This window comes from Triticum aestivum, chromosome 7B (genome assembly GCF_018294505.1).
Source record: "Triticum aestivum cultivar Chinese Spring chromosome 7B, IWGSC CS RefSeq v2.1, whole genome shotgun sequence".
Lineage (NCBI taxonomy): Eukaryota > Viridiplantae > Streptophyta > Magnoliopsida > Poales > Poaceae > Triticum > Triticum aestivum.
Genome location: NC_057813.1, coordinates 310,019,333 through 310,027,102, shown reverse-complemented (window position 1 = coordinate 310,027,102; position 7,770 = coordinate 310,019,333).

The window sequence follows — 7,770 nt, the reverse complement described above, 5'->3', positions numbered from 1 at the left end:
AAGTCTCTATGCTTAAGTGTCATCCCTGGATCAGTATTACTGACACACACAGTACTTGAGGAATTATAGCAAAGTTCAATCACACACATATTACATCGAGGTCGTCATAAAGAGTATGATTAGACAAATAAAATGGCTGAAGGCCATCTAAACTAAATATTTGCGGAAGCTTCGAAGGTAAATGAGTCCATCGACTCCAATGGCATAGCTGAGTGCACGACAACGACCTATCGCGCCTTATCCATCGTCTGAGAAGTCTGCAATATGAGACGTTGCAGCCGTGTAGGTCAGCCCATTGAATATGCTGGCAGAGTTACACTGTAAAGCAATGAATGCAAGAACTATATCTACATGCAATATTTGGCTGGTGGTGGCTGTAAGTTCAAGATTTTGCATAAAGCTAGTTTTTCCCTACAACAAAGGAATAAATTTTTATTTACTACTCCCAAGTTGTACCAATATTCGAGAAGGTTCCTCCAACTCAAATCCCAATTAAATAAGTATCATCATTAAACCCAATTCAATTTATTAAAGAGTGATGAGATCAACAATAATATCCAATTCCAGATACTCAAGATGTCCATAACCGGGGACATGGCTAACCATGATTAGTTTATACACTCTGCAGAGGTTGCGCACTTTTCCCCACAAGACTCGACCGCATGCATGATCGAAAGATCAAGACATAGTTGTCGGCGTTCTGGGAATGGGGGTCCCTAGACTTGCCTGCCTGCGGCCTGCGGCGTGGCTCAAGTGGTGGACCAGTACGGCCCATCTTCATCAGCACAAGACTCAAGACCCTCGCGAGGGGCCAAGCCTCGCGGGGCGGATGACACAAGACTTCCTCAGGAACGGCCTTGTCAGGCAGGCTCGCGAGGAGGCGGAGAGATCAAGGCGGGATACGTCGCGAGGTGCTCATGACGCAAGCCATGACGATCGAGACCAGGCGGGCGCCGGCCTGCGCAGTGTCCTTGTTTCCTCTTTGGTGCAAAGCGGGCAAGCACAGGTGTGGAGTACCGAGGCATCTGGGAAAGGTTGCCATTTTAGTGCAACGAGACCAAGACCAGCAGAGCGGCAGGATGGAGGTCACCGTGGAGCCCAAGACGGCGTCATCGCCAGTGCTTTTCGCAGCCGAAGACCAACTTTAGTCAGGATAACTTGTACTAGATGTTCCCCTTCGAAATGGCCGTTGTTGGCGCCCTTCCCGCTCAATATTTGGGAAGAGGACCAGGGCCTCTATAAATAGGACTAGCCACCACAGAGGAAAGGGACTGATTCCTCGAGTGCTCATTAGAGAGAGAGGCGATCGAACTCACCCAAGCAGTTCATCGCACCAGCTCAAGAACACCTCTAGCAAGGCTGTTCTTCCCCTGTACTATTCATCATCAGCCTCTGAGGCAATCCACCACACCACACACTGGAGTAGGGTATTACACCACAATGGTGGCCCGAACCAGTATAAATCTTGTGTCCCTCGTGTTGTTCATCGTTCTAGCCTAGATTCTCACGAGGCGATCGAACGTAGACGGTAGGGGAGAGATCTTCGTGCGCACCTCAGAGTTCGAACCTTAAGGGTTTGCTGGAGCCCAACATCCGACATTTGGCGCGCCAGGTAGGGGTGCGTCGGAATCTTTCTTCCGCCGTTTCGCGTCGATCTTCCGTCGTGTCCATGGCAGACGCTCGCCAGGCTCGCGCCGAGTGTCGGGCTGCTCTCGCCACCCATGTCGCCCAGACGGCTCCCGTCGGTGGGTGTCCCCGTCGTTCCCCGTCGCCTGCCGCCAACGCCACCACCGGCCCGGCGGGGAACGTGCAGCAGGCCTCGTCGCTGCATCCTTCGATGCGGCGGAAAGGTCGCACCGCCACCCCATCGCTGACTCTAGCTGGTTCGTTGTCCCACGCCCGTCGCGCCCCCGCGGACGCGCACGCTGCGTTGCTCCTAGCGCGTGAGCTCCTGCACTACCGTCCTGTCGACGACCTCTACGAGGAGTGGCTCGCTCGCATCACCGAGCTTGTCAGCGCCGCGGGGGCCTCTCTTGCGCCGTCCCTCTCGCTACCTCGCCCTCCATCCTGCATGGGCGACGCGACTCATGGAGTGCCTCCGCCACCTCCTCCCCAAGAAGGCGCCCTGCCTCCAAGGCGCGCGGCCCCAGGACGAGACCCATTGCGTCCGGCGCCTGTGCGACAAGAAAGGAGCTGCCAAGAAATTCGTCGTCCCCAAGAAGGTGCACGCGTGCTCCCGGCACTGGTGTGCCATGACTGCATCCCTTCTCCAGCACGTCAAGACCCCGCGCTTCTCCAGGCAGCGGCACGCGGAAATCTCCATGATCATGCCCCGCATCAACAGAGAGCTCTGGTGGTCACCGCAGGCTGCCGGGCCTTCACCACCGAGCTACGCAGTGTGCCTGGCCGGGCAAGTTCAAACCCGACCTGCCTCCTCTCTACAATGGCACTGCAGACCCCGCGAAGTTCCTACAGCTCTACGAGCTAGGGATCGAAGCCGCCAACGGGGACGAAAAGGTCATGGCGAACTAGTTTCCCATGGCACTCAAGGACGGCGCCCGCACCTGGCTCCTGAACCTACCTCCCGACACGATCTCCTCCTGGGACGAGATGCGCACTTGCTTCATCCCCAAGTTCCAGGGCACTCGCGACCATCCACCGACCGTGGGTGACCTGCACCGCACCAAGCAGCAGCCCGGAGAGACCTTGCAGAAGTACATCCAGTGCTTCAACAATGCTCGCCTCAAGATTCCCAGGGTGACTGAGGAGGCCATCATCTCTGCGTTCTCTGATGGCGTTCGCGACGTCAAGATGAAGGAGGAGCTGTCGATCCACGAAGATCTGTGTACGTCTCTGGAGCTATTCAACCTGGCGACGAAGTGTGCAAGGGCTGAGGAAGGACGCCTCTCCCTTCTCGAGGTCCCAGTTGCAGACCCAGAAGAGAAGAAAGCCAAGGCCAAGATGTGAAGCGCAAGGAGCAGCTGTGCTCGCAGCAGAGCCAGACACAAACGCGGCAGGGACCAGCCAGAGTCATCCAAGGGTAGCCGGTACTGTGTGTACCACGATCTCCACACCCACAACACCAACGAATGCCAAGAACTCAGGGCCGTGCGAGAAGGCCGTGTCGGTCGACGCCCCAAGCGCAACGATCGGGGCTACGACCAAGGCATAGCAAGAGGTGGAGGACGATGGGACGACGATGGCCCTCGCCAAGGGTGGCGTGACCGGCCTCGCGAGGACCACTGGCAGGACCAGCCTCATGAGGGAGCTTGGAGAGATCAGCCTCGCGAGGATCGCCCGCAAGGCAACACAAGACTTCCCCCTCTGCCACCGCCACCAAGAAGGAATGAAGACCATCATCAGGACGAGGGGGCTGGGGGCTTCCAGGAGCTGCGCGCACTCGCTTGCATCTTGGGCGGCGCTCAGGCCCCAGCCTCTCAGCGCATCTTCAACAGTTTGCCCGCGAGGTGAATGGAGTCCTCTCCAAGCTTGAGGCCACGCGCCCTCTCAGGTGGTCCGCGGGCGCCATCACGTTCAGCTCAGCGGATCAGCTCAAGTGCGCGGCAATGGCCGGTGTCCTCCCGATGCTCTGCTCCCCAGTCATCAGCAATGTGCAAGTTACCAGGACCCTCATTGACGGCGGGGCAGGGCCCTACGTCCTGTCAGTTGAAACGTTCAACAACCTCCAAGTGCCATTCGATTAGCTTCAACCAGCCAAGCCTTTCTCAGGAGTCACCGATGGTTCCACTGTCCCGATAGGGCAGGTCCGCCTCCCTGTTACTTTTGGAAAGCACAACAACTACTACACCGAGCTCATTGACTTCGACGTTGCCCACATTTGCCTGCCATACAATGCCATCCTCGGGTACCCAACCCTGGCTAAGTTCATGGTAGTGACTCACCATGGCTACAACATCCTCAAGATGCCAGGAAGTGGTGGGGTCATCACGGTCCCCTGTGAAGAGAAGGATGTGGTGTGCTCCCTCGAGCGCGCCTTCCAAGCCGCGTCAATTGAGGACCCAGACAACAAGAATGGAAACCTTCCTGAAGAAGCTCCCAAGAAGAAGAAGACATCACCTGGTCCACGGCCTCAGGAGGTAGGCTCCTCCAACGGCGCCCCATCCGGACATGCGCCCACCCAAGGGGCTCCACCCTCCGTCGCATAGGAAGGCGCGCCCGGCGCCCTCCTCGAGCAAGGCTCAGGGGGCTCTCTCCTGGGGAGCCACTGACTTTGCCAAGATCACGAGGGAGGCGCTTGGGCACCACTTGGAGGCGTGCTTCGCGGCACGTTTCCCTCAGGAAGGCATGGGGCAAGGAGGGCCCAACCCTCAGGAGTTCATCACCAAGGTCGCTCAAGAGTTACAGGAATCGAGAGTCATGCGCAACAACCGCCGCCTGCCCGGTGTAGCTCCCCATCCAGGCGAGGATGGCGGGCTGCGCGTCTGCATCGACTACCCAGGGCTCAATCGAGTCGCGTCTCAGGAGTGCTTCTGGCGTTCGCGCGTGGGGCGTTGCGCGGGTCCAGCGCACAACTATGTTCGCATGCCCTTGAGACTGCCAAATGCGACTGTGGCCCACCAGCGCCTGATGAGCAGCATCCTGGAAGCTCAGGTGGCCAAGCATCATGCACTCCTGGAGGAAGTGGAGATGGACCTCACCGAGCCACCAGGACCTCCTGAGCCTCCCGAGGCTCGGAGCTCCAAGGGCTCGTGAGGATTGGCTTCTTCACCACACACCGTCAGCTACTCCATCCCTCACACTGCAATGGTATCAGGTGACTTCTTTCAAGTTTCGTTTCAGCTGGGAGCGCCCTCAGGGCTGCATCATTCCCAGGTCGCATGGGTCCGTCCCCGCGGCATGTATCCATTTTGCTTTTGTCTTCAGCTTACCTTGTTGGGGGCGCCCCTTGGGCTGCATCATCCCCTAGCCGCTCGGGCCAGACCCAGTGGCATTTGCTTTTCTTTGCATGTATCTAAGTTGATTTGCTCCTTCATGCTTAACCTGCTTGAGATAATTGCCCGCTCGATTGACACCTACCTTTGGAGCTGCTCGATCTGGCACGGTGCTTGCACATGGGTACGTCCCTACAACACCGACAAATCTGAGTGGTCGAGCTCTGGCCGTGGCAGCCCCGCATAGCGCTACCTCACCAGGCCTCAGTGCCTTAATCACCCCCTCGGAGCAACCAATGGCTGGCTAGCAACCGTAATGGCAGTCCTTGCTTTCCTCGTGTTGGTGTGCAGGATCCACCTAAGGAATAATGTGCGGGGCGTCGTGAGCTCCCTCCCTCTCTCTACCGTACGACCTGCTCACGCGTTAAAAGGGGGGCACCTGAGCATCGCGACTCATGGGCTCTTACTGGCTCTCCAGCCCTCACCCCCTGGCCTTGACCCACGGCATCGTGACCTGTCATACCAGCGGCGGCTGCGCTCGCTCGAGGGCCGGGACCTGAGGACGTAGAGCATAAAGGAAAGTGCGGGGAAGAGGGAGAAGCTCATGAGGACCCAACCCAGCAACACGCCAGCTGCCGGTGCGCAGGCCCGACACCTCACCGAGGAACTACTCCAAACTCATGAGATAAGTCACGCTTACAAAAAAGCTAAATCAACACGACGCGAAGCCCTCCCCTAGTGCAGCTCTGTCACGACGACGCTGCCTTCCTTTCTCTCCCAGCGGAGGCTGCTTGAGCACTAAAGGGGACCTCCTGAGCATCGCGACTCAGGGGCTCTTACTGGACCTCGGGTCGCTCACCTCCTGGCCTTGATCACGGCATCACGACCTGGCATACCAGCGACGGCTGAAGCCTGCCTGGGGACTGGGACCTGGCAGCGTAGATCAGCAAGCCCTCGTGAGGAAGGAAAGGGGGAGTCGAGCCGGGACAGGACGTGCATCTCACATCGATTCACAATAAGGATATCCTATTCACAAAAGACATGGCAGGCGCCTTACATACCCCCGCGGGGTGTTACTTCGATTCCTCGCAGGGAACAAAAGGTGATAATCCTAAGGAACGCTAACTACGCGTGCCTCCGGAGGAGACGCCATCATCAATAGTGGGCTGTCAGGTGCCGGCGCCAACCCCATCTAGATCAGTGGCGTCGGTGGCCTGATGCAGCTGCCCTGCTCCGAGCACGACGCGAGCTCGGGGGCTCATATATGTCGTCGCTCGTCTCCGGGGTCACGTGAAGCTCGAGGGAGTTGCTGGATTCTTCGGCTCCTCCGCTCCTGCCTGAGGAGCTGCCGGGGAAGCGATTGGCAGGCCTGGCCCTCGCCCCATCCGTGCCCCGGCCACTTTCCTTGGGGCAGCACTCCAGCCGGCGTCCTTCTGCGTCGAAGACCTTGAAGAACATCAAGGAGGCGCCATCGTATTCAAGATGAATTATGAGGGCACCCCCTGTCCGGCAGACCTGGGCATTCTCGCCCCAGCCCCGGGTCATGTAAACCTTGCCTAGAGCGACGACCGCGACCTCCGCTCCGGTCGCAAGGGTGCTGCAGTCAGCATGCTGCAGCCAGAGCTCCAGAGACCCACTCGGCGGCATCTCGAAGGTGAAGGAGGGAGGAAGACGGATCCAAGACCGTGGAGGCATGGCGGCGTGAAGCACAAGCTCGCGAGAGGAGCTCTCGACATGGACTCTAGGGGTGACGACGCGCACCGCAGTGACTCGCCGGCGCCGCCGGTGGCGTCGTCGGTGTCGCTCGGCCCCTTCTTCTCCAGGGCCACGATTCGAGCGTACAAGGGTAGCGGAAACCCAGGCGGAGGCCGCTCGTACCATGGCCGCGACGTCCCCTGCCAGACGACCGCGTCGCAGCGGCCGGGGACAGGCCGCTTCTACGGCGGAAGCGTGTCAGGACCCTCTCGGGGGGCCTTTCCCTTCTCTTTAGCTGAAAACCGGTGGATCAGCGCCATTGGTGGAGGAGGAGCAAGGGCGAGGAAGAAGGAGAAGGAATGAAGTAGAAGGGGATGGATTACGGGGGCTCTCACCCGTCCATACTTATCGTCCGGAGGAGGCCAACCGTCGGCCACCACGATCTCAGGTAATCATGACCCATTTTTTGCATGTAGAGACTTGTCAAGTCGAGCAGGTGCCGAGGCAGCATGGGAAAGCGGAGACGCCCACGTCCAATCAACCACCGCAGGTCGCCCAAGGCCGTAGGCTGATGGGCCCCACGGCGCTCCGCACTTGCCCCTTCGCTTCTCCGCTAAGCCAAGTCCGAGCGCGCCTTGGGCCCGGGGGCTGCTGTCGGTGTTCTGGGAACGGGGGTCCCCAGACTTGCCTGCCTGCGGCCTGCGGCGTGGCTCAAGTGGTGGCCCAGTATGGCTCATCTTCATTAGCATAAGACTCAAGACCCTCGCGATGGGACAAGCCTCGCGGGGCGGACGACACAAGACTTCCTCAGGAATGGCCTTGTCAGGCAGGCTCGCAAGGAGGCGGAGAGATCAATGTGGGGTACCTCGCGAGGTGCTCATGATGCAAGCCATGATGATCGAGACCAGGCAGGTACCAGGCGGGCGCTGGCCTGTGCAATGTCCTTGTTTCCTCTTTGGTGCAAAGGGGGCAAGCACAGGCGTGGAGTACCGAGGCATTAGGCAAAGGTTGCCATTTCAGTGCAACGAGACCAAGACCAGTAGAGCGGCAGGATGGAGGTCACCGTGGAGCCCACGATAGCGTCATCGCTAGTGCTTTTGACAACCAAAGACCAACTTTAGTCAGGATAACTTGTACTAGATGTTCCCCGTCGAAATGGCCGTTGTTGGCGCCCTTCCCGCTT